The 23992-nt window shown below is 46.6% G+C and overlaps 1 pseudogene; it reads left to right on the top strand.

The window, feature by feature from the left end:
• The window catches only part of LOC134341930 (zinc finger protein 850-like), a 19217-nt pseudogene extending 2217 nt beyond the window's left edge, over positions 1-17000 (top strand).
• Positions 17001-23992: the final 6992 nt, after the last annotated feature.

The raw sequence follows: 23992 nt of genomic DNA, 5'->3' as shown, positions 1-23992 counted from the left end.
TAGGATGCAGAAGTGGGCTGAGAAGTGGCAGATGGAGTTCAACCCGGAGAAGTGTGAGGTGGAACACTCTGGAAGGACAAACTCCAAGGGAGAGTACAAAGTAAATGGCAGGATACTTGGTAGTGTGGAGGAGCAGAGGGATCTCGGGGTAATGTCCACACATCCCTGAAAGTTGCCTCACAGGTAGATAGGGTAGTTAAGAAAGCTTATGGGATGTTAGCTTTCATAAGTCAAGGGATAGAGTTTAAGAGTTGCAATGTAATGATGCAGCTCTATAAAACTCTGGTTAGGCCACACTTGGAGTACTGTGTCCATTTCTGGTCGCCTCACTATTGGAAGGATGTGGAAGCATTGGAAAGGGTACAGAGGAGATTTACCATGATGCTGCCTAGTTTAGAGAGTATGGATTGTGATCGGAGATTAAGGGAGCTAGGGCTTTACTCTTTAGAAAGAAGAAGGATGAAAGGAGACATGATAGAGATGTACAAGATAATAAGAGGAATAGATAGAGTGGATAGCCAGGGCACCATTGCACAATACAGGAGTACATGGCTTTAAGGTAACGGGTGGGAAGTTCAAGGGGGATATTAGAGGAAGGATTTTTACTCAGAGAGTGGTTGGTGTGTGGAATGCACTGCCTGCGTCAGTGGTGGAGGCAGATACACCAGTGAAGTTTAAGAGACTACCGGACAGGTATATGAAGGAATTTAAGGTGGGGGGTTATATGGGAGGCAGGGTTTGAGGGTCGGCACAACATTGTGGGCCGAAGGGCCTGTAATGTGCTGTACTATTCTATGTTCTACGTTTCCTCTATGTTGTGTTGGGGAAATCTAATGTTGGCCACTGAGTCCCGTTAACTTCCCCCAACTCGCCTCGCTTCCTGAGGCTCCTCGCATTTGTCGCTGAGCTTTAGGCTGTTGTCTTCTCCCCGAATGGGGTGGGTGAGAAAGGAGAACGTCCCAGGTTGTGGGGATCTTTCATTTCACTGCCTGCTTTACCGAGGGACTGGGAAGTCGAGGGGGCAGAAGGGTTTCTGTGATGTGCTGATCTGTTTCCAAAGGTCTCTGGAGTTCATCACAGTCACGGGCAGAGTAGTTACCATGGAAACGTGTGAAGTGTCCGGATGAGAAGCTTTCTATGGTGTGTTGATAAAAATTTGGTGAGGGTCAAAGTATATATGGCAAATTTCTTGTTGTTTGTTCTAACTTTGTCATTTTAGGATCTGTTATACAGTAGTATGTACTATTAATTCAGTATCTGTGTATTGCTGGGGGACCATCAATGATTGTCTTTGATCCCTTCTCCCACCTGATTCCATGTGCTCATCCCTGCCCATCTTGTTCAACCTCTGTCCAGTCTCCTCACCCCACCCCACTGCCCTGCTTCAGTGATGTACATCAACCATCTGGGTCAACCTCTGTCCAGTCTCCTCACACCCCCCCACTGCCCTGCTTCAGTGATGTACATCAACCATCTGGGTCAACCTCTGTCCAGTCTCCTCACCCCACCGCACTGCCCTGCTTCAGCGATATACATCAACCATCTGGGTCAACCTCTGTCCAGTCTCCTCACCCCACCGCACTGCCCTGCTTCAGCGATATACATCAACCATCTGGGTCAACCTCTGTCCAGTCTCCTCACGCCACCCCACTGCCCTGCTTCAGTGATGTACATCAACCATCTGGGTCAACCTCGGTCCAGTCTCCTCACCCCCCCCCCCCACTGCCCTGCTTCAGTGATGTACATCAACCATCTGGGTCAACCTCGGTCCAGTCTCCTCACCCCACCCCACTGCCCTGCTTCAGCGATATACATCAACCATCTGGGTCAACCTCGGTCCAGTCTCCTCACCCCCCCCCCCCCCACTGCCCTGCTTCAGCGATATACATCAACCATCTCGGTCAACCTCTGTCCAGTCTCCTCACCCCACCCCACTGCCCTGCTTCAGCGATATACATCAACCATCTGGGTCAACCTCGGTCCAGTCTCCTCACCCCACCCCACTGCCCTGCTTCAGCGATATACATCAACCATCTGGGTCAACCTCTGTCCAGTCTCCTCACCCCCCCCCCACTGCCCTGCTTCAGTGATATACATCAACCATCTGGGTCAACCTCTGTCCAGTCTCCTCACCCCACCCCACTGTCCTGCTTCAGCGATATACATCAACCATCTGGGTCAACCTCGGTCCAGTCTCCTCACCCCCCCCCCCACCCCACTGCCCTGCTTCAGTGATATACATCAACCATCTGGGTCAACCTCTGTCCAGTCTCCTCACCCCACCCCACTGCCCTGCTTCAGCGATATACATCAACCATCTGGGTCAACCTCTGTCCAGTCTCCAAACCCCACCCCACTGCCCTGCTTCAGTGATATACATCAACCATCTGGGTCAACCTCGGTCCACCCTGTGTCCCACCTCCTCAATGTTATATATCAGCAATCTTCTAACCCTTGTTGTTATTGTGAAGTGTTCTTTTGCACCTTTGGCCTCGCTGAGTTATTTCCAGAATCAGTTTTTGTTAGCTGGAATGCCAGAGGGTCATCAGGTACCAGTTGTGTTGTGCATTAGTGTGGAGGTGCTGGTTTTTGAACTATGACTGGCTTACACACTGCAGCATTTTCCTGGCAGCAAAGAGTACTGGGAGAGTCCTGTGATCTACATTCCAGGCATATGGAACTGTTACTGTTTTGGTTTTGACTTTGGTTAGTGCTTCTACAGATGGGGCTGGACGGTCGTCCTTCTGCAATGAAGCAGAAATTTCAAGCAGCTGGACATTGGTTGTGTGGAAGTCCCAGATTGCACTATCCAGTGTGAGATGGGGTGGGAGGATGATGTGTGAGATTTTCAGGGTCAGTGAGTGGCAGGTTCAGCTGTGTGAGGTTGGATCCTGGGATATCACAGTTTTTGCTCCAGGTAAAATGGACCCGGGCATCGAGCTGCTTGGGTTTATGAGGTGTTGAGCGAGTATTTCTGGTCTGGGATCAGATGTTTATTTCTGGAGTTCCTTTGGAAGCAATGACTGCTAATCTGAGGAGAGGCTATGAGTAAAAGGGCTATTCCGTGTTTACAGCAGTAGAAATAGACCCATGAGTTTGGTGTTCAAACTGTGTTTGGAAATCCCCCCTGTCTGTCACTCGGTGGAAATCAGACAGAATCTCAAGTTGCTGGAGATTGGCACTAAAAACTGAAAATGTTTGAAGTCATTCTGATGAAACATTATTAACCTGAATTGTAAAGTGTGTTCCTGTCCCCAAAGCTATTCCTTACCTGCTGAGTGTTTCTGGTAATTCCAGTTTCTTTTTATTACATTCACTCTGGACTGGTTTATATTTCCTGAAATAAACCTGGTTTAACTTGGAAATGGAAATGGCTTGTTTTGTGATCGTAGTGTTATGTGGTCGGCAACTATGAATATAGAATTGAGACAGGTTTCATAAACAAACTGAAACATTTATTAAACTCTGCTCAACAATTGTGAAAAGTAAACTAACGACTAACTTAACCGGAAGTTAACTGCTATATGGCAATTTAACAAACAGCCAAACTCTGGAACAGTTCTTGAAGAGGTAAATTCGAACACAGTCTTAAAGTGGTAAATTTGAAAGTCCAAGTGATTTACGCAGTCAATAAGGAGAGACTTCTCTGGAAACGGATTTCTTCAAAGATGTGACGTTACTGCTGATTCTGTCCAAAGGATTCACGTCAAAGGAAATAAAACAGCTTAAAGGAACTGACCTTTTTCTGGATGGTGAACACTGCACAAACCTTTCCTGAGCTTGCAGGGGTTATCTCAGATGCAGGTCACTAATTCTGAATGAAGATTCCATAAGGTCGATCTTTTATGAAACCGCCAAACGACACCACCTTTACTCAATCCTTCAGGTTCCTGTAGTTTGGTAAAGGTCTTCACTCTCCGATACTAGACTGCAAAGGTAAACAAACAAAACCTGGCAGCGATTGGCGAAACTGCCAGCACAACGGTTTTACCTTAAAATAGAAAATAGAACTTCGCTTTGAAACAAAACTGCATAATGAGATGATTACGCAGCAAAACTAACTGATGGAGTAACTGACGAACCAAAACTGACGAACTAACTCTGTAACAACAGGGGTTTCCCCATGTATACCTGTTGGAACAGGTCATCACATGACCTCACACTGGTGGGAAAATTACTTGACCCCACCATCACAATGCAATTACATCATGCTCACAAGATACTCCATTACATCATGGTCATAAGACAGTCACAAGATACCCACAAGGTATGTAACAGTAGAACAGTAAAGAAAGCACAACATTTCCCCCTAAATTATCCTGGTACCAATTTGTCTATTATTCCTGGAAATGTGTTTGTACAGTTGTTGCAAACAAGGTTTACAAGAATAATCTCAGGAATGATGGGCATTATGTATGAGGAGAATTTCATGGTTCTGGGCCTGTGCTCAATGGAGTTCAGAGGGACGGTTGAGATGGTGGAGGGATGTATGGTCAAGTAAACCTCCCGAATGCTGAAAAGCCTGGATACAGTGGACATGGAGAGGATGTTTCCATTAGACGGAGAGTCTGTGATCTGACAGCACAGTCTCAGAATAAAGATGCTTCCCTTTAAGACTGACATGAGAAAAATTTTTTGGCCAAAAGATGTCCGATCTGTGGGATTTGTTGCCACGGATTTTGTTTGAGGCTGCCATTTGGGTGTATTTTTGACAGAGATTAAGATATTCATGATTGCTAAGTAACTTTGGGATTACAGGAGGAAGGCAGGAATATGGTGTTGGAATGAAAATCAGCTATGGTTGAGTGGTGAGGCAGACCAGATGGATCGAATCACTTAATTCTGTTCCTGTGACTTATGTCTTACCATGACTGAATGATGGCTTGTTCTTATCCCACATCGTTTTGTGACATGTGAGGGACAATAATAGATTGTTCACTGAGATCATTATATCTGCCTTCAATGTTTAAATTTCAGTGAGTTTTGTTCTTAGTAACATTAAGCAAAAATGTTTTTTTCTCCTTTTTATTGTTATTGTGCTTCATTATCTTTCACATTAAAGTTAGACCTGCGCTGAGAGCTTTATTGGAAGAAAAACCCCAACTGGACGCAAAGCACGACTGAAGACGAGGGAACAGCAACAAGTGAACCAGCCCGAGGGTTGACAGCATCAACTGGAGAGAACCCATCTGACTCGGAGGATCCAGTGATTCAGTCAGGGGAAAGTTTGGTGAGTCTCATTTACTTAGACACTGGTCCTTTAGACATTGCATACTTGTACAAAGGATGGTAGGAAATAGTTGGAGTGAGACTGAATGTTCCCAGAAGAACCAGTTATGCCTCTGTTAGACCCAGTTGCAATCACTCCTTGTCTGGTAATGTGCTTCCAGCAGCCCAGCCCTTTAAAACCACTCCCATTCTGTGGAAGTCGAATCCGGATAAAGCCACTCAGTGATCGTATAAGTACAAACTCTTTATTCCAAGCACCCGGGGCTATTCAGTTATTCGCTCAAACAGGAACAGTCCATGACTGTTCCTGCCCAATCCACTAACTGACTAACAATTCTCCTTACACCACAGATATATCCGTCCAGATACCCGCCCCCCACACAAGACAGGCTGGAGCCAAAGTTATTTGCTAAAGTCAAATTACAAAATAGTCATAATGGCTTACACACACAGAACAGACTGAAGCTGTCCTATCTCTACACATGAGTGCACAAGGAGATAAGCATCCTGAAACCCTAGCTAGCTACCCTCAAGAAGAAATATGGCTCAGCATGGCTTAGCACATCTGTTGATCATCAGCAGTTTCTTTCAGAAAAACAGGCTGCTATTGTTTAACGACGTGTTAATCCTTTTACATAATTTATCATTCCCTCCTTTTGATCATTATATGATCAACAAAGCAGTAATTTTTCACAGAGAAAGCAACCGAGTACAGCATTGACATATCAGTTGGTAATAACAGCGCACAACAGTAATTGTAACAATGACATGTAGAATTATTAGGCCATAATGCAATATCATGCTCCACATATGACTGAACAGGCCTTCGAAGACCATCATTTTGACCCTTCGATGAACCCATGTAAATCCTGTCCAACTTTCTTAATGCTGCAGTCTCCTTGGCAGTGTGGTCAGAGAGAGATGTAATGTTAGTAGACTCATCAGGGATATAGGTGCAGCATTCTGTGTCAATAATAGCACAGGTTCCCCCTTTCTCAGCTGGGATAAAATCTGAAGCCATACGACTCTGTAGGATTGTTTGCCAGATTGCAATCATTTCAGTGGATATTTCTGTTACTTGGGCCTGTGTTTCTGTCAGGGCCCCTGCAGTATTGTGGCCAGCTCCTCAAGTGCTGCAGCCAGATTGATTATCTCTCGTGAATTCCTGGCTACTCCATAGGAGAGAAAAGTGATCATCCAAAATCGCTCAGTCTCAGTTATTCCTCTCCTCTGCTGGGCACCTGCAAGTATGGCCAGGATGCATGTTTCCCAGTATAGGAAGTTCTGTTTGGTGGGAGCCTGAGATACCATCCTTCAAAACACTGACAGCCACAGTCATCTCTGACTGGAACATAGCTCCTCACCCCTCTTCCCCGGGTGTTGTTTAAGAAAGCCCAGGCTGAGAGTTCCTCACTCTGGTTGAGCGGGATTACTGACATTGGAATCATAGATTTACCACGCTGTGGAATTTTGACACAAACCCAGCAGGCCCCTAGTTCTACCTGTTTGGCATACGTGTGAGAGAGAGACAGAGAGTTAACACGGGGGCCCCCGGATGCTGGGGTGAGCCCTCTCAAAGACATGAAGACAAACACCACTATCAGCCAATACATTTTCCTTTTGTCCGAGAGAGTCCTTCTACTCAGCTTCTTCAGGAACATGTTTGTCGTCTGTTCGATGTTCAATGTATCCACCGAGATTGCCCCTTCAGTTTCACAGCCGTGGGAGTGGTCAGTAACACCTGATACGGTCCTCTCCACTGAGGTCCGAGTTTCCCTCGATCCCAGTTCTTGATCAGGACAAAATCCCCAGGTTCTATGGTGGGATAGTCACTCCTCTCTGCGGGGTAGTTCTCTTCCTTGCAAGCCTGTCGTACCTGTGAATGTAATGCTTGGAAAATTTTGGTTAGTTGGCATCTGTATTTCCCCATCTCTTCCCCTAGAGAATGCTGTTACGTACCCCGTAACTGGGTTGCCAAACCAGCAGAAATGGACCACTCAGTTGGAGTCTGGATTACTGGAACTGAGGAAGTTTTATTAAAGAAATAAGCAACACAGTACTCTAATCAAAAGGATATAAATGCAACAGTTTAGCAATGATAAAACACACATGCACACAGAACTAGGATAATAGGATCAATCAAGCTCTATCGCAGTCTAGGGGTAAATGATCAGTTTCAAGTGATGCAAAGTTCAGTTCAATTTAGTTCAGCTCAGTTCGCAGTAATCGCTGTTGTGCCGTTGGGGCGGGGAGAAGAGAGAGAGCGAAAGCGAATGAATATTCAAATAGGATTCCACACAGACCTTCGATATTCCTCGCAGTTAGCCTTCGGGCGAGCCCTTTGTAATGTCTTCTGAGGTCACCGACTGTGACCTCTCTGTTCCAGATACGATCGTTTCCCTGCGGTGAACCCGGCACCCAGGCAAGGGCGGACACACACACCAGGTTCCCGCCGACTCGTACCTTTCCACCCTGTGCGTCTCTGGCTGGTCCTGTGACCAGACCTCCAAAACTCCCACCAACTTGTGGGGACACAACGCACTTCCTGGGTCTCGTTGTCTCGTTTTGTCGTGTTGTCCTTTGCCTTAGCGAACCTGTTCCTTTTATCCTCTTGCTGGGGTATCGCCTGTCCATCAAACTTCAAACAGTTTCAGGTTCAAAGCAACCGTCTTGACAATACTCGGAACTGTGTCTCCTTTTCGTTAATCTCTCTCATCCCCCATTAACATTCTTGAATGTTCCCCCCATTGTCCTTCTTATCGGCATCAATCTTCTGATAACTTGGTATTTTGTCACAATGCATATCCAATTTTGCTGGTAGACTTTCTGGGAGCAATGGTACACCAACTCTTGGTCCCCAGTGTATCCTCATGGGCCGTCCATAAATGATTTCAGCTGGTAACAACCCTGTTTTCCCCTGTGGGGTAACCCTCATGTGGAATAGGGCTAACGGTAGGACCTTCAACCAAATGAGTCCAGTCTCTGTTGTTAGTTTGGCCAATTTACTCTTCAGAGTGCCATTGGCTCTTTCCACTATGCCAGCGACCCGTGGGTGGTGTACACAGTGGAATTATTGCTTGATAGCTAGTTTGATACATATCTCTTCGTTTACTTTCGCCACAAAGTGTGGGCCATTGTCAGATCTCAGCATCTCTGGCAATTATTGCAAGTACCTGGAAATTATTTCCCATAATAATACCTTCACAACAGTCATAGTATTATTATTGGTAACAGTCACAACACACTGGAGGAACTCAGCAGGTTGGGCAGCATCCGTGGAAAAGATCGGTCGACGTTCCGGCCCGAAACGTCCTGACGAAGGGTTCCGGCCCGAAACGTTGACCGATCTTTTCCACGGATGCTGCCCGACCTGCTGAGTTCCTCCAGCGTGTTGTGAGTGTTGCTTTGACCCCAGCATCTGCAGATTATTTTTTGGCAGTATTATTGGTGTTTGGAATAGCTTCAATCCATCTACTAAACTCATCTGTAATAACTAAGCAGTATCTATTGCAATGTACTCTGGGCAATTCAATAAAATCAACTTGTAGACACGAAAAAGGTCCACCTAGCAAGGGAGTCGTACCTGATGTTCAGGATACAGGTTACCAACCATTCCCTCCTTTCCCAGGTGTGTACAATTATGTATATAATCAACCAATATTCATTAAAAACTGTGTCGGAACACAAACCTGTCCCACTGGGGTGATCCAAAAATCTGGGTCGGGGTCTTTCTGGCACCCCATCTGGGACCACAGTTTGCGCTCCTCCTCAGAGGCGTCCCCCTGAAAAGTATGTACCTCCCGCATGTCTGGCAAACCCGTTCTGCTTCAGTCACGGAAGGTTGTTTGACGGGAACCCGAGGGGACGACAACTACTGAGGACTGTGACACACTTTTCACTGTCTTACCTGCTAAAGCATTGCCTTTAGTGACCCGGTCGGACATGCGGGTGTGGGCTGCACATTTAATAATGGCCAAAACTCGAGGTATCTGTGGAGCAGTGAGTAAGTTGTTTACAAAGGTAGCATTACTAATGGGGTGGCCAGAAGAAGTCAGGAACCCCCATTTTCCCAGAGAGCCCCGTAGTCATGTACAATTTCAAATGTATAACGGTAGTCTGTGTAAACGTTTGCACTTTAGTCTGTTGCTAGGATACAGGCACGAGTGAAACAGCTCAGCCTTCTGGGCGGAGACAACTGTTTCAAAAGACGACTGCTCAATTACTTCACTGTCCATCACTGTCGCATAGCCAGAACATTGTTTCTCTGCTGGATCCGCAAAAGAGCTTCCATCCACATAAAACATTGCCTCGGCCTTGAGGGGGTATTGTGGAATGGATAGCACAGTCTGTCCTTCTTTCACGGTGATCTGGACGGGGGCGGGGGGGGAGGGCAGTTGGTGTGGCCAACTTCATGGCCTGAAATTGCCCATAGATGGGGTACAGCATCCTGGGTTCGGTCAATATTAAAAGGATGTCTTACCAGATGTCCCCTCTTCACCTCTGACTCCTTCCATTATCGGAGTTGGCCCGTGGCCAGGTCTTGCTGGTCTCCCTCGGTGCTGGAGGTTTGTTTTGTCAGGTGTAGACAAGGAGCCCTAGGCTCTTTGGCTTGAACCTAGGGCAAAACCTAATGGTGGTATGGGGAACAACCAGTCCTGTCTGTCGCCAAAGGAAATCCGGAACTTCGGCCAGTAATGCACTGCCCTCTCTTCCTTTAACCTCTCCAATCACCGAGACTGGGAACCTCTGTCCCTCGAAGGGTGCATAATATTGGCCTCCTCAGTTCAGCACCCCGTAGGGTCATAGCACGGGGTCACATGGGGGTCGACCGCTGACAGAAGGGGTTCAAATGCAGTGGATTCCAGATTAAGTGCCCACCACTGGGGCGTTGGAAATTGGAAAAGGTGTTGGTTGTTCGCTAGTCCCAGGGTGATACCCTTACCTGTGCATAGAATCTCGACTTTCAACAGACAGCAAGTCTCTCCCTGCTAGATTGCACCCCAGACTGGTGGTGACTGTAATTGAAACCTCACTCTGGTTCCCCTGGATTTCCACCTGCAGTGGCTGGGCACGTGAATATGTACGTTCCGTGCCTTCAAACGCAGACAGAGTGATTGTTGCGTCTGATAGCTGGAATCCCTTTTCTGATACTATTTCCTGACCGAGAGTGGATGTGGTTCTCCCCGTAGCAATCATAAACGGAACTGGAATTTTAGCAACTTGCAGTATCCAGTATGAGGCTTCCAGAGTGCATACACAGGAATCACTGAAAGCTGTCCTTCCTCCTGCTCGTGGATTAGGCAGCATTTGGGTGGGCAGTTGTCATTGTGGAGCCATTAACTCTGCAGTTTTATTGCATTCTTCCCTCCCTGCTCGGAATAATCCTTGGTATTTCCTATCTGGATCTCAGGGTATAGGGATTTCCCCTTCCTTGCCACTGCTGTTTTACCCGAGCGGCCACCGTATCTGAGTACTGGGAGGATTGGGGTTTGAGAGCACTGGGTGCACTTGGCCCCTGGTAAGGTGAGGGTTACGATGGGTGCCCACTCCTCATCACGGTCACTGTCCTCAAACAGGGTCAGTATGCCAGACATGGGTTCAGGATCCCTTGTTTCCCTATCAGTTTGAGCTTCAGACTGACGTTCCTGCCCTTCTCTCCTATCTAGGTCTTGGTTTGCTTACGTTGTTTTTCCTGCTCTTGTTTTCGGTGCCCATCCACCCAATCACGCTCCGCTTTTAGCATCTCCCAACCTTTGGCGTTCCTTCTGCGGTACATTCCTCTATCCCTTTGTCACATGCATTATTCCTCCAACTTGCTGATCATATACTGTTCCACTTTACATCTGCCTTTTCCTTCCATTCCCTTCTCAACAATTTCCACTTCTTTCCACAGTTCTTTATCCATAGGAAATTTCCTGCTTGTTCACATGAGATAATATCCCAGGTTCCACATCCCCCCCCCCCCCACCAGTGGCCACATTTTGTTCCCCAATTTCTTAGTCAGCGCTGCATTCAACATTCACAAATCTTTTTCCTGGGTAAAAAAATGCACAGTAGATGATTTATGTGCACACTGGTCATTACAAATTAGAGGGGACATTGGTGGGAAGGTGGGGAGATCTCCAGTGTCCCTGATGCTCTCACCTACAAGATGTGCATCCAGCTGCAGCTTGTAACCCTGCACTTTAAGGAGTTGGAACTTGAAATGGATGAATTTCGGATCATCCAGGAGTTGGAGTGGGTGATAGATATGACATGAAGAGAGGTGAGTTACACCCAAGGTGCAGGACACAGGAAACTGGGTGAGAGTCGGGAAAGGGGATTATGTTAAATAGCCATCGCAGAGTAATCTTGTTGCCATCCCACACAACAGCAGGTGGACCACTTTAGAAACTGTTGGTGGGGATTCCCTGGCAGAGAAAAGTCAAAAGGGTGATAGGGGATTCGTTGGTTAGGGGAACAGAACAAGAGGGGTCTAATATCCTAGTGGTAAGGCTTGCTAGTGCTAGTGTGGGGAGAGGGTGATGTGGTTAAAATAAGTTGTAGGGGGAATGGGAGCCAGAATGACAGGACAGGTAGTGGGGAGGGTGAATTGAATTGAATTGACTTTATTACATACGTCCTTCATATACAAGAGGAGTGGAAATCTTTACGGTTCGTCTCCATCTAAATGTGCAATGTGTAATTTTCGTAATTTACAATAGATAGTTTACACATAGAATAGCCAATATATCATAGAAATGCAATTGTATCAGCATGAATTGATCAGTCTGATGGCCTGGTGGAAGATGGGCCTTTGCTGTGGCACCGTTTCCTGGACGGTAGCAGCAGGAACAGTTGCTGGTTGTGGTGAATTGGGTCCCCAATATCCTTTGGGCCCTTTTCACACACCTGTCTCTGTAAATGTCCTGAATTGTAGAAAGTTCACATCTACAGGTGCGCTGGGCTGTCCGCACCACTCTCTGCAGGGTCCTGTGATTTAGGGAAGTACAATTTCCGTAACAGGCAGTGATGCAGATAGTCAGGATGGCCTCAATTATATCCCTGTAGAAAGTTCTTTGGATTTGGGGTCCCATCCCAAACTTCTTCAACCGTGTGAGGTGAAAGAGGTGCTGCTGTGCTCTTTTCACAACACAGCCAGTATGTACAGACCATGTGAGATCCTCGGTGATGTTTATGCTGAGGAACTTAAAGCTGTTCACCCTCTCAACCCCGGATCCACTGATGTCAATAGGGGTTAGCCTGTCTCCATTCCTCTTGTAGTCCACAATCAGCTCCTTTTTTTTGTGACAAAGAGGGAGAGGTTGTTTTCTTGACCCCAATCAGATGTTGTTCAGACCTCAGACAGAGTCAGCAATCAAATGGTTGAGCATGGTGCGATGAATGTGCTGAGCTGTGTATATCACAGTGCAAGAAGCATCGTAGGAAAGCCAGATGAGCTCAGGACAGGGAATTATGATATTGTAGCCATTATTGGTACTTGGTTGCACTCAACAGTCTGAGGGATTTAGAGGAACAAATTTGTAGAGAGATCGCAGACCATGCCAGGAAACAAAGGTTGATTCAGTGAGTGATTTTAACTTTCATATATTGACTGGGACTCCCATACTGTAAAAGGACTAGCTGGGGTAGAGTTTGTCAAATGTGCCCTTAATCAGTAAGTAGAATTCCTGACGTAGAAGTGTGCAAGGTGCTGTTAGGAATTGATCCAGGGCTGGTGACAGAAATTAGTGATCATAATGCCATGAGATTCAAAGTAAATATGGCAAAAGGGAGGTCTGGACCATGGGTTGAGATTCCAAATTAGAGAAAGGTCAATTTTTATGGTATCAGAAAGGATCTAACAAGTGTGATTTATGACAGGCTGTTTTCTGGTAAAGGAGTACTTGTAAGTGGGAGGCCTTCAGAAGTGAAATTTTGAGGGTGTAGAGTTTGGATGTGCCTGCCAAAATAAAAGTTGAAAGATATTGTTGAAAGAACTGGTGTACAGACCTTGGTTTTCAGGAGATATTGAGGCCTCAGATATTTTATCCCTCTAAATACCTCAGACTGTTGGGTGCTAACAAGACTCATTAATGACTACAATATCATAATTCCACACCCTGAGCTCATCTGACATTTTTTTACTAGTCTTCTGTTGGTTTCTAAAAGCTTCCCAATAGTTTTTCCTCTTTTGTTTGCCCTCTCTTTGGTTTTTATGTTGGCCTTGGCTTCTCATTTTAGCCACGGTTGTGTCCTGCTTTTCCAATGCTTCCACTTCTTTGGGATGTATCGATCACTCAGCTTCCGAATTGCTCCCAGAAACTCCAGCCATTGCTGCTCCGTTGTCACTCCTACCTTTTCCCTCCAAACAAGTTTGTCCAGCTTCTCTGTCATAGAAACATGGAGAGGTTCAGGACAGAAACAAGCTATTTGGCCCATCTAGTCGATGCCGAAAAAACATTTAAGCTGTCTAATCAACTACCTGCACCAGGACCTTCGCCCTGCATGCCCCTACCATCCAGGCTCCCAAACAAACTTCTTTTAGATGGTAAAGCCGAGCTCATATTCACCACTTGTGCTGACATCTCATTCCACACTCTCACGACCATTTCAGTAAAGAGCTTTTACAAATGTTCCCATTAAATTTTCACCTTCCCCACTTACCCATGACCTCTGGTCGTCATCCCACCCAACCTCAGTGGAAACAGCTGCTTGCAATTACCCTATCTCTACCGTCATAATTTTGTGTATTTCTAACAAATCCTCAAAGCAATGTATAATTTCCTTGTTTATGTTTAGAGCCTTTTTTAGGTGTATAAGATGATGAGGGGCATTGATCGTTTAGATAGCCAGAGGTTTTTACCCAGGGCTGAAATAGCTAACACGAGGGGGTATAGTTTTAAGGTGCTTTGAAATAGATACCGAGGGGATGTCAGGGGTAAGTTTTTTACCCAGAGAGTGGTGGGTGCGTGGAATGCCCTACTGGCTATTTCAGAGTATTTCAGTTACTGTGGGGACAGGAACCCATGCAGCTCAGTGGGAACAGGGAATAATACCAATGCAGAGAGTCCTACTGAGACAGGTCACAGATTGGAGATGGCAGAAATGTCCCATTCTTATTAAGACAGGAAGAGCATCAGAGAATATGTTGGTCATTCCAGATACTAGCTCTGTGCCCAGTTAGAAGATGATTTTGCTCTCCTACTTGGGTTGAACTTCACTGTAATAGTGTGATGTGAGAATACACTTTGACAACTCAAGTGACCTCATCTGAAAGGTTGTCCAACACTGATTGATGGATTTTGTAAATCTTTTTACAAGTTAATAATGACAAGGAATTTGTCTACAGGAATCTCGAACACAACACGCCAATTTTGCTGTCTCTGTCCAGATATTTAAGAAGTGGAGCAAGGGATTCACTCGATCATCCTTCCTGCTCAGACTGTGGGGAGGGATTCACTCGATCATCTGACCGACTGGCACGCCCGTCAATTTGCACAGGGGGGAACCCATTCATTCGATCAGACAGAGGAAATGGATTCAGTCAGTCATTTCAATTGAAGATATATCAGCAAGTTCACACTGGACAAGGCCATTCACCTGTTCTGTGTGTGAGAAGGGATTCAGTTGGTCATCCCACCTGTGGACACACCGGTCAGTTCACCCTGGGCAGAGGCTGGTCATCTGCTGAATTTGTGGGGAAGGATTCACTCGGTCATCTGAACTAATGGCTCACCAGCGAGTTCACACCGGGGAGCGGCCATTCACCTGCTCGGACTGTGGGAAGGGATTCACTAATTCATCTCACCTACTGAGACACCAGTCAGTTCACACCGGGGAGCGGCCGTTCACCTGCTCGGACTGTGGGAAGGGATTCACTAATTCATCTCACCTACTGAGACACCAGTCAGTTCACACTGGGGAGCGGCCGTTCACCTGCTCAGACTGTGGGAAGGGATTCACTTCGTCATTTGTCCTACGGAGACACCAGCGAGTTCACACTGGGGAGAGGCCATTCGCCTGCTCAGTGTGTGGGAAGGGATTCATTCGATCATCCCACCTACAAGTACACTCATCTGTTCACACTGGGGAGCGGCCGTTCACCTGCTCAAACTGCGGGAAGGGATTCACTCAGTCATTTGAACTGAGGGTACACCAGCGAGTTCACTCTGGGGAGAGGCCGTTCACCTGCTCAGACTGTGGGAAGGGATTCACTTCATCATGTGTCCTACGGAGACACCAGCGAGTTCACACTGGGGAGAGGCCATTCGCCTGCTCAGTGTGTGGGAAGGGATTCATTCGATCATCCCACCTACAAGCACACTCATCTGTTCACACTGGGGAGCGGCCGTTCACTTGCTCAAACTGCGGGAAGGGATTCACTTGCTCATCCCAACTGAAGGTACATCAGCGAGTTCACACTGGGGAGAGGCCGTTCACCTGCTCAGTCTGTGGGAAGGGATTCACTGAGTCATCCACCCTACAGAGACATCAGCGAGTTCACACTGGGGAGAGGCCATTCACCTGCTCAGTCTGTGGGAAGGGATTCATTCAGTCATCTGAACTGAAGGTACATCAGCGAGTTCACACTGGGGAGCGGCCGTTCACCTGCTCAGACTGTGGGAAGGGATTCACTTCGTCATCTCAACTGAAGGTACACCAGCGAGTTCACACTGGGGAGAGGCCATTCACCTGCTCAGTCTGTGGGAAGGGATTCACTCAGTCATCTGAACTGAAGGTACATCAGCGAGTTCACACTGGGGAGCGGCCGTTCACCTGCTCAAACTGCGGGAAGGGATTCACTTCGTCATCTCAACTGAAGGTACACCAGCGAGTTCACACTGGGGAGAGGCCATTCACCTGCTCAGACTGTGGGAAGGGATTCATTCAGTCATCTGAACTGAAGGTACATCAGCGAATTCACACTGGGGAGAGGCCATTCATCTGCTCAGTGTGTGGGAAGGGATTCACTTTGTCATCCAAACTGAAGGTACATCAGCGAGTTCACACTGGGGAGAGCCGTTCACCTGCTTTGACTGTGGGAAGGGATTCACTCAGTCATCTGAACTGAAGGTACATCAGCGAGTTCACACTGGGGAGAGACCGTTCACCTGCTCAGACTGTGGGAAGGGATTCACTCAATCATCCTCCCTGATGGCACACCAGCTAGTTCACAGTGGGGAGCGGAAGTACACCTGCTCTGTCTGTGGGAAGGGATTCACCAGGTCACACACCCTACAGAGACATAAGCGAGTTCACAGTGGGGAGCGGCCGTTCACCTGCACAGACTGTGGGAAGGGATTTACTCAGTCATCCGAACTACAGGCACACCAATCAGTTCATACTGGGGAGTGGCCGTTCACCTGCTCAGTCTGTGGGAAGGGATTCACTCGGTCAACCGAACTACAGGCACACCAATCAGTTCATACTGGGGAGAGACTGTTCACCTGCTCAGTCTGTGGGAAGGGATTCACTAAGTCATCTCAACTGAACCTACATCAGCGAGTTCACACTGGAGAGAGGCCGTTCACCTGCTCAGACTGTGGAAAGGGATTCACTTCGTCATCTCAACTACTGAGTCACCAGCGAGTTCACACTGGAGAGAGGCCATTCACCTGCTCAGTGTGTGGGAAGGGATTCACTCGGTCGTCTCATCTACAGAGACACCAGCGTGTTCACACAGGGGAGAGGCCATTCACCTGCTCATTGTGTGGGAAGGGATTCACTCGGTCATCAAACCTACAGAAACACCAGCGAGTTCACACTGGGTAGAGGCTGATCACCTGCTCAGACTTCGGGAAGAGATTCTCTCAGCCATCTCCACCGAATGTGCACCATTGAGTTCACACTGGGGAGAGGCTGTTCGCCTGCTGTGAATGTGGGAAGCGATTCACTGAGTATTCTAACCTTAAGTAACTCTCGCTTTGGCTAGCAGCTTAATATAGGGTGTGATAGCCCCCCAGCCCAGCCAAACTTAAGAAATCTTGTTCGGGTGGATGCTGCTTGATGTATCCCCAGTTACATAGAAACATAGAAAATAGGTGCAGGAGTAGGCCATTCGGCCCTTCGAGCCTGCACCACCATTTATGGCTGATCATCCAACTCAGAACCCTGCACCAGCCTTCCCTCCATACCCCCGATCCCTGTAGCCACAAGGGCCATATCTAACTCCCTCTTAAATATAGCCAATGAACTGACCTCAACTGTTTCCTGTGGCAGAGAATTCCACAGATTCACCACTGTCTGTGTGAAGAAGTTTTTCCTAATCTCGGTCCTAAAAGGCTTCCCCTTTATCCTCAAACTGTGACCCCTCGTTCTGGACTTCCCCAACATCGGGAACAATCTTCCTGCATCTAGCCTGTCCAATTCCTTTAGTATTTTATACGTTTCAATCAGATCCCCCCTCAATCTTCTAAATTCCAACGAGTACAAGCCCAGTTCATCCAGTCTTTCTTCATATGAAAGTCCTGCCATCCCAGGAATCCATCTGGTGAACCTTCTTTGTACTCCCTCTATGGCAAGGATGTCTTTCCTCAGATTACGGGACCAAAACTGCACACAATACTCCAGGTGTGGTCTCACCAAGGCCTTGTACAACTGCAGTAGTACCTCCCTGCTCCTGTACTCAAATCCTCTCGCTATAAATGCCAGCATACCATTCGCCTTTTTCACCGCCTGCTGTACCTGCATGCCCACTTTCAATGACTGGTGTATAATGACACCCAGGTCTCGTTGCACCTCCCCTTTTCCTAATCGGCCACCATTCAGATAATAATCTGTTTTCCTATTTTTGCCACCAAAGTGGATAACTTCACATTTATCCACATTAAATTGCATCTGCCATGAATTTGCCCACTCACCCAACCTATCCAAGTCACCCTGCATCCTCTTAGCATCCTCCTCACAGCTAACACTGCCGCCCAGCTTCGTGTCATCCGCAAACTTGGAGATGCTGCATTTAATTCCCTCATCCAAGTCATTAATATATATCGTAAACAACTGGGCTCCCAGCACTGAGTCTTGCGGTACCCCACTAGTCACTGCCTGCCATTCTGCAAAGGTCCCGTTTATTCCCACTGTTTGCTTCCTGTCTGCTAACCAATTCTCTATCCACATCAATACCTTACCCCCAATACCCTGTGCTTTAAGTTTGCACACTAATCTCCTGTGTGGGACCTTGTCAAAAGCCTTTCGAAAATCCAAATATACCGCATCCACTGGTTCTCCCCTATCCTCTCTACTAGTTACATCCTCAAAAAATTCTATGAGATTCGTCAGACATGATTTTCCTTTCACAAATCCATGCTGACTTTGTCCGATCATTTCACTGCTTTCCAAATGTGCTGTTATCACATCTTTGATAACTGACTCCAGCAGTTTCCCCACCACCGACGTTAGGCTAACCGGTCTATAATTCCCCGGTTTCTCTCTCCCTCCTTTTTTAAAAGGTGGGGTTACATTAGCCACCCTCCAATCCTCAGGAACTAGTCCAGAATCTAACGAGTTCTGAAAAATTATCACTAATGCATCCACTATTTCTTGGGCTACTTCCTTAAGCACTTTGGGATGCAGACCATCTGGCCCTGGGGATTTATCTGCCTTTAATCCCTTCAATTTACCTAACACCACTTCCCTACTAACATGTATTTCGCTCAGTTCCTCCATCTCACTGAACCCTCTGTCCCCTACTATTTCTGGAAGATTATTTATGTCCTCCTTAGTGAAGACAGAACCAAAGTAATTATTCAATTGGTCTGCCATGTCCTTGCTCCCCATAATCAATTCACCTGTTTCTGTCTGTAGGGGACCTACATTTGTCTTTTCCAGTCTTTTCCTTTTTACATATCTATAAAAGCTTTTACAGTCAGTTTTTATGTTCCCTGCCAGTTATCTCTCATAATCTTTTTTCCCCTTCCTAATGAAGCCCTTTGCCCTCCTCTGCTGAACTCTGAATTTCTCCCAGTCCTCAGGTGAGCCACTTTCTCTGGCTAATTTGTATGCTTCTTCTTTGGAATTGATACTATCCCTAATTTCTCTTGTCAGCCACGGGTGCACTACCTTCCTTGATTTATTCTTTTGCCAAACTGGGATGAACAATTGTTGTAGTTCATCCATGCAATCCTTAAATGCTTGCCATTGCATATCCACCGTCAATCCTTTTAAGTGTCATTTGCCAGTCTATCTTAGCTAATTCACGTCTCATACCTTCAAAGTTACCCCTCTTTAAGTTCAGAACCTTTGTTTCTGAATTAACTATGTCACTCTCCATCTTAATGAAGAATTCCACCATATTATGGTCACTCTTACCCAAGGGGCCTCTCACGACAAGATTGCTAATTAACCCTTCCTCATTGCTCAAAACCCAGTCTAGAATAACCTGCTCTCTCGCTGGTTCCTCGACATGTTGGTTCAAAAAACCATCCCGCATACATTCCAAGAAATCCTCTTCCTCAGCACCTTTACCAATTTGGTTCACCCAATCTACATGTAGATTGAAGTCACCCATTATAACTGCTGTTCCTTTATTGCACACATTTCTAATTTCCTGTTTAATACCATCTCCGACCTCACTACTACTGTTAGGTGGCCTTACACAACTCCCACCAGCGTTTTCTGCCCCTTAGTGTTACGCAGCTCTACCCATATCGATTCCACATCTTTCCGGCTTATGTCCTTCCTTTCTATTGCGTTAATCTCATCTTTAACCAGCAACGCCACCCCACCTCCTTTTCTTTCATGTCTATCCCTCCTGAATATTGAATATCCCTGAACGTTGAGCTCCCATCCTTGGTCACCCTGAATCAGTACACAAATCAGTACCCTGAAAACACAAACGGTACATAATATGCGATTAAGCATTTGGGCTTTATAGTTTCTTACTTTGATTATAGGGCGAGTGAAAAAATTAATAAAGAGGAAAGGCCCACTCTCTCCGTTCATGTCTTCTCATCTCTCCCCGGCAAAAGACAGCAAAAATCTCTCTTCCCGACTCAGAAGAAAGAACAACATTTCTCTCATTGGATAGCCCTGCACTCCAAAACCCTGTTGTCTCTTGTGGTAACCTAAACATTGCTGCTACAGAGAAACCGTTACCTCAGCAGTGATACATTGCAGAGAGGCCATTACATTAGCAGTGAAACCTCACAGCATGTTACACTTGTGACATAGTACTGGAATGTTTCAATAAGCTGCATGCGGGATATTTGTCCATCACCGTTGCTGAATGCTATTTCGAGAGTGACTGTCGGTGCTGAACTCTGCAATTATTGCTGCTGCTCACCACACCCAATTCTGCACCCTGATCACTGGGCATGGGAGCAGTTTCTTCTGTTGTATATTCACCTTTAATGGGACTGGAGTTTAACGTAGACTGGAGTGGAGAGCGGCCAGTGAAGGAGTGGAGCTTTGAGGCTTTGGCTCGAGAGGTTTTGGCAATTGGATTGTGCAATCAAGTCAATCAAGATTTGAATATCTCAGACCCAGCAGAAAGCAGCTGATTGGGCAATCGAGGTCAGGTGACCAAGCAGTTTGATTGGGCAATCGAAAATTGAAAAGATCAACAAACAAGTAAAGAGAGGGGTAGCTCAAGCGGAGCGGCCAGTGAGTGAGTGGGCCAGTGAAGGAGTGGAGCTTTGAGGCTTTGGCTCGAGAGGTTTTGGCGAGCAAAGGCAGAGGACGAGCTTGCTCCCAGTAAGGTAAGGCCGGGTATGTTTCTTTAATTATTTTGATTAACTTAGGAGTTGGTAATGGAGGCAGTAGATAGGGCAGTCCAGTGCTCTGATTGTAGGATGTGGGAAGTCAGGGACAGCACAATTGTCTCTGATGACTAAACCTCAGGGATCTGCACTGGGTCCAATGTTGTTTGTCATATATATTAATGATCTGGATGATGGGGTGGTAAATTGGATTAGCAAGTATGCAGATAATACTAAGATAGGTGGAGTTGTGGATAATGAAGAAGGTTTTCAAAGCTTGCAGTGAGATTTAGACCACTTACAAGAGTGGGCTGAAAGATGGCAGATGGAGTTTAATGCTGATAAATGTGAGGCGCCGCATCTTGGTAGGACTAATCAAAATAGGACATACATGATAAATGGTAGGGAATTGAAGAATGCTGTAGAACAGAGGGATCTTGGAATAATGGTGCATAGTTCCCTGAAGGTGGAGTCTCATGTGGAAAGGGTGGTGAAGAAAGCTTTTGGTATGCTAAACTTTATAAATCAGAGCATTGAGTATCGGAGTTGGGATGTAATTTTGGAATTTTATAAGGCATTGGTGAGGCAAAACTTGGAGTATTGTGTACAGTTCTGGTCACCAAATTATAGGAAAGATGTCAATAAAATTGAGAGAGTACAGAGAAGATTTACTAAAATGTTGCCTGGGTTTCATCTCCTAAGTTACAGAGAAGAGTTGAACAAGTTAGGTCTTTGTTCTTTGGAGCATAGAAGGTTGAGGGGGGACTTGATAGAGGTATTTAAAATTATGAGGGGGATAGATAGTGTTGACGTGGATAGGCTTTTTCCATTGAGTGTGGGAGAGATTCAAACAAGAGGACATGATTGAGAGTTAAAGGGCAAAAGTTTAGGGATAACATGAGGGGGAACTTCTTTACTCAGAGAGTGGTAGCTGTGTGGAACGAGCTTCCAGCAGAAGTGGTTGAGGCAGGTTCGATGTTGTCATTTAAAGTTAAATTGGATAGATATATGGACAGGAAAGGAGTGGGGATTTATGGGCTGAGTGTAGGTTGGTGGGACTAGGTGAGAGTAAGAGTCCGGCATGGACTAGAAGGGCCGAGGTGGCCTTTTTCCGTGCTGTAATTGTTATATGGTTATATGGTTAAACCTGCAAGAGGTACATCCAGCTACAGGTCTTGTCAAACCGAGTTAGGGAACTGGAGCTGGATGAACTTCGGATCATTCGGGGGGCAGAAGCAGTAATAGATTGGAGTTGCAGGGAGACAGTCAGTCCTAAAAGTCAGGAGACAGGTAACTGGGTGACTGTCAGGAGAGGGAAGGGGAATAGACAGAAAGAGCAGAGCACCCCTGTGGCCGTTCCCATCAACAATAAGCGTACCATTTTGGATACTGTTGGTGGGGACGACCTGCCAGGGACAAGTTGTAGTGGTTGTGTGTCTGGCACCGAGACTGGACCCTCAGCTCAGAAAGGAAGGAGGGAAAAGAGGAGAGCAGTAGTGACAGGGGATTTGATAGTTAAGGGGACAGATAAGTGGTTCTGTGGGAAAGATTGAGAATCCCGGATGGTCTGTTGCCTCCCTGGTGCCAGGGTCCCCGATATCTCGGATGGAGTTCTCGGTATTCTCAGGAGAGAGGGTGAGCAGCCAGATGTCATGGTCCACGTGGGGACCAATGACATAGGTAGGAGTAGGGATCAGGTCCTGAAGAAGGAAAATAGGGAGTTAGGGAAAAAAGTTAAAAAGCAGGACCTCAAGGGAGGTAATCTCAGGGTTGCTGCCTGTGCCACGAGACAGAGAGGGTAGGAACAGGAAGTCATGGCCGTTGAATGCGTGGCTGAAGAGTTGGTGCAGGGGGCAGGGGTTCAGATTTCTGGAACATTGGGATCTCTTCTGGGGAAAGTCTGACCTGTACAACAAGGACGGGCTGCAGCTAAACTGGAAAGGCACCAATATCCTGGTGGAAGGTTTGCTAGAGCTGTTGGGGAGGGTTTAAACTCGTTTGGTAGGGGGGTGGGAATCAGAATGTGAGTGCAGAGATTAGGGTAGAAGGACAAGGGCATGATACTATGTGTTCTGAGTTGGTGAGGAAGGACAGGCAGGGGACAAAACATACATGTAGCTAGTTCGAGGGGTTGAAATGTGTCTATTTCAATGCTAGGAGTATTAGGGATAAAGGGGACGAACTTAGAGAATGGATCAGTACGTGGAACTACGACATTGTGGCCGTTACTGAAACTTGGCTGGAGGAAGGACAGGATTGGCTGATGCAGGTACCGGGGTTTAGGTGTTTAAAAGGAATAGTATGGGAGGTAGAAAAGTGGGGGAGTAGCATTACTGGTCAGGGATAGTATCACGGCTGTAGAAAGGGAGGATGCTGCAGAGGGAGTGTCCACTGAATTGGTGTGGTTGGAAGTCAGAAATAGGAAGGGATCAATCACTGTGCTGGGAGTAGTCTGTAGGCCCCCAAATAGCCCTCGGGACATCGAGGAGCAGATAAGCAGGTAGATTTTAGAATGGTGCAGGAAATACAGTGTTGTAGTTATGGGTGATTTCAACTTCCCTCATATTGACTGGCACCTCTTGACTGCAAGGGGGATAGATGGGGCTGAATTTGTCAGGTGTATTCAAGAAGGATTCCTGACACAGTATGTGGACCATTCGACGAGAAGAGAGGCCATACTGGATCTAGTTCTGGGTGATGAACCTGGTCAGGTTGCAGACCTCTTGGTGGGGGAGCATTTTGGTGAGAGTGACCACAACTCCCTTAGCTTCAGCATAGCTATGGAAAAGGATAAAAACAGACAAAATGGGCAAGTGCTTAACTGGGGAAGGGCTAACTATGAATGGATGAGGCAGGAACTAGCGAGAGTAAATTGGAAACAGATGTTCAAAGGTGAAAGCACAGAAGTAATGTGGAGGAAGTTTAGGGACCACTTGTGTGGGTTCAGGATAGGTTTGTCCCACTGAGGCAAGGAAAAAATGGTCGGAAAAGGGAACCGTGGCTGATGAAACATGTGAGGCAACTCGTCAAGCGGAAGGAGGAAGCATATGTAAGATATAAGAAGCAGCCAGAGCCCTGTTGGTCGC

Source organism: Mobula hypostoma, unplaced genomic scaffold (genome assembly GCF_963921235.1).
Source record: "Mobula hypostoma unplaced genomic scaffold, sMobHyp1.1 scaffold_42, whole genome shotgun sequence".
Lineage (NCBI taxonomy): Eukaryota > Metazoa > Chordata > Chondrichthyes > Myliobatiformes > Myliobatidae > Mobula > Mobula hypostoma.
The sequence above is the reverse complement of the archived record's forward strand: the minus strand, read 5'-3'. Positions and strand labels throughout refer to the sequence as shown.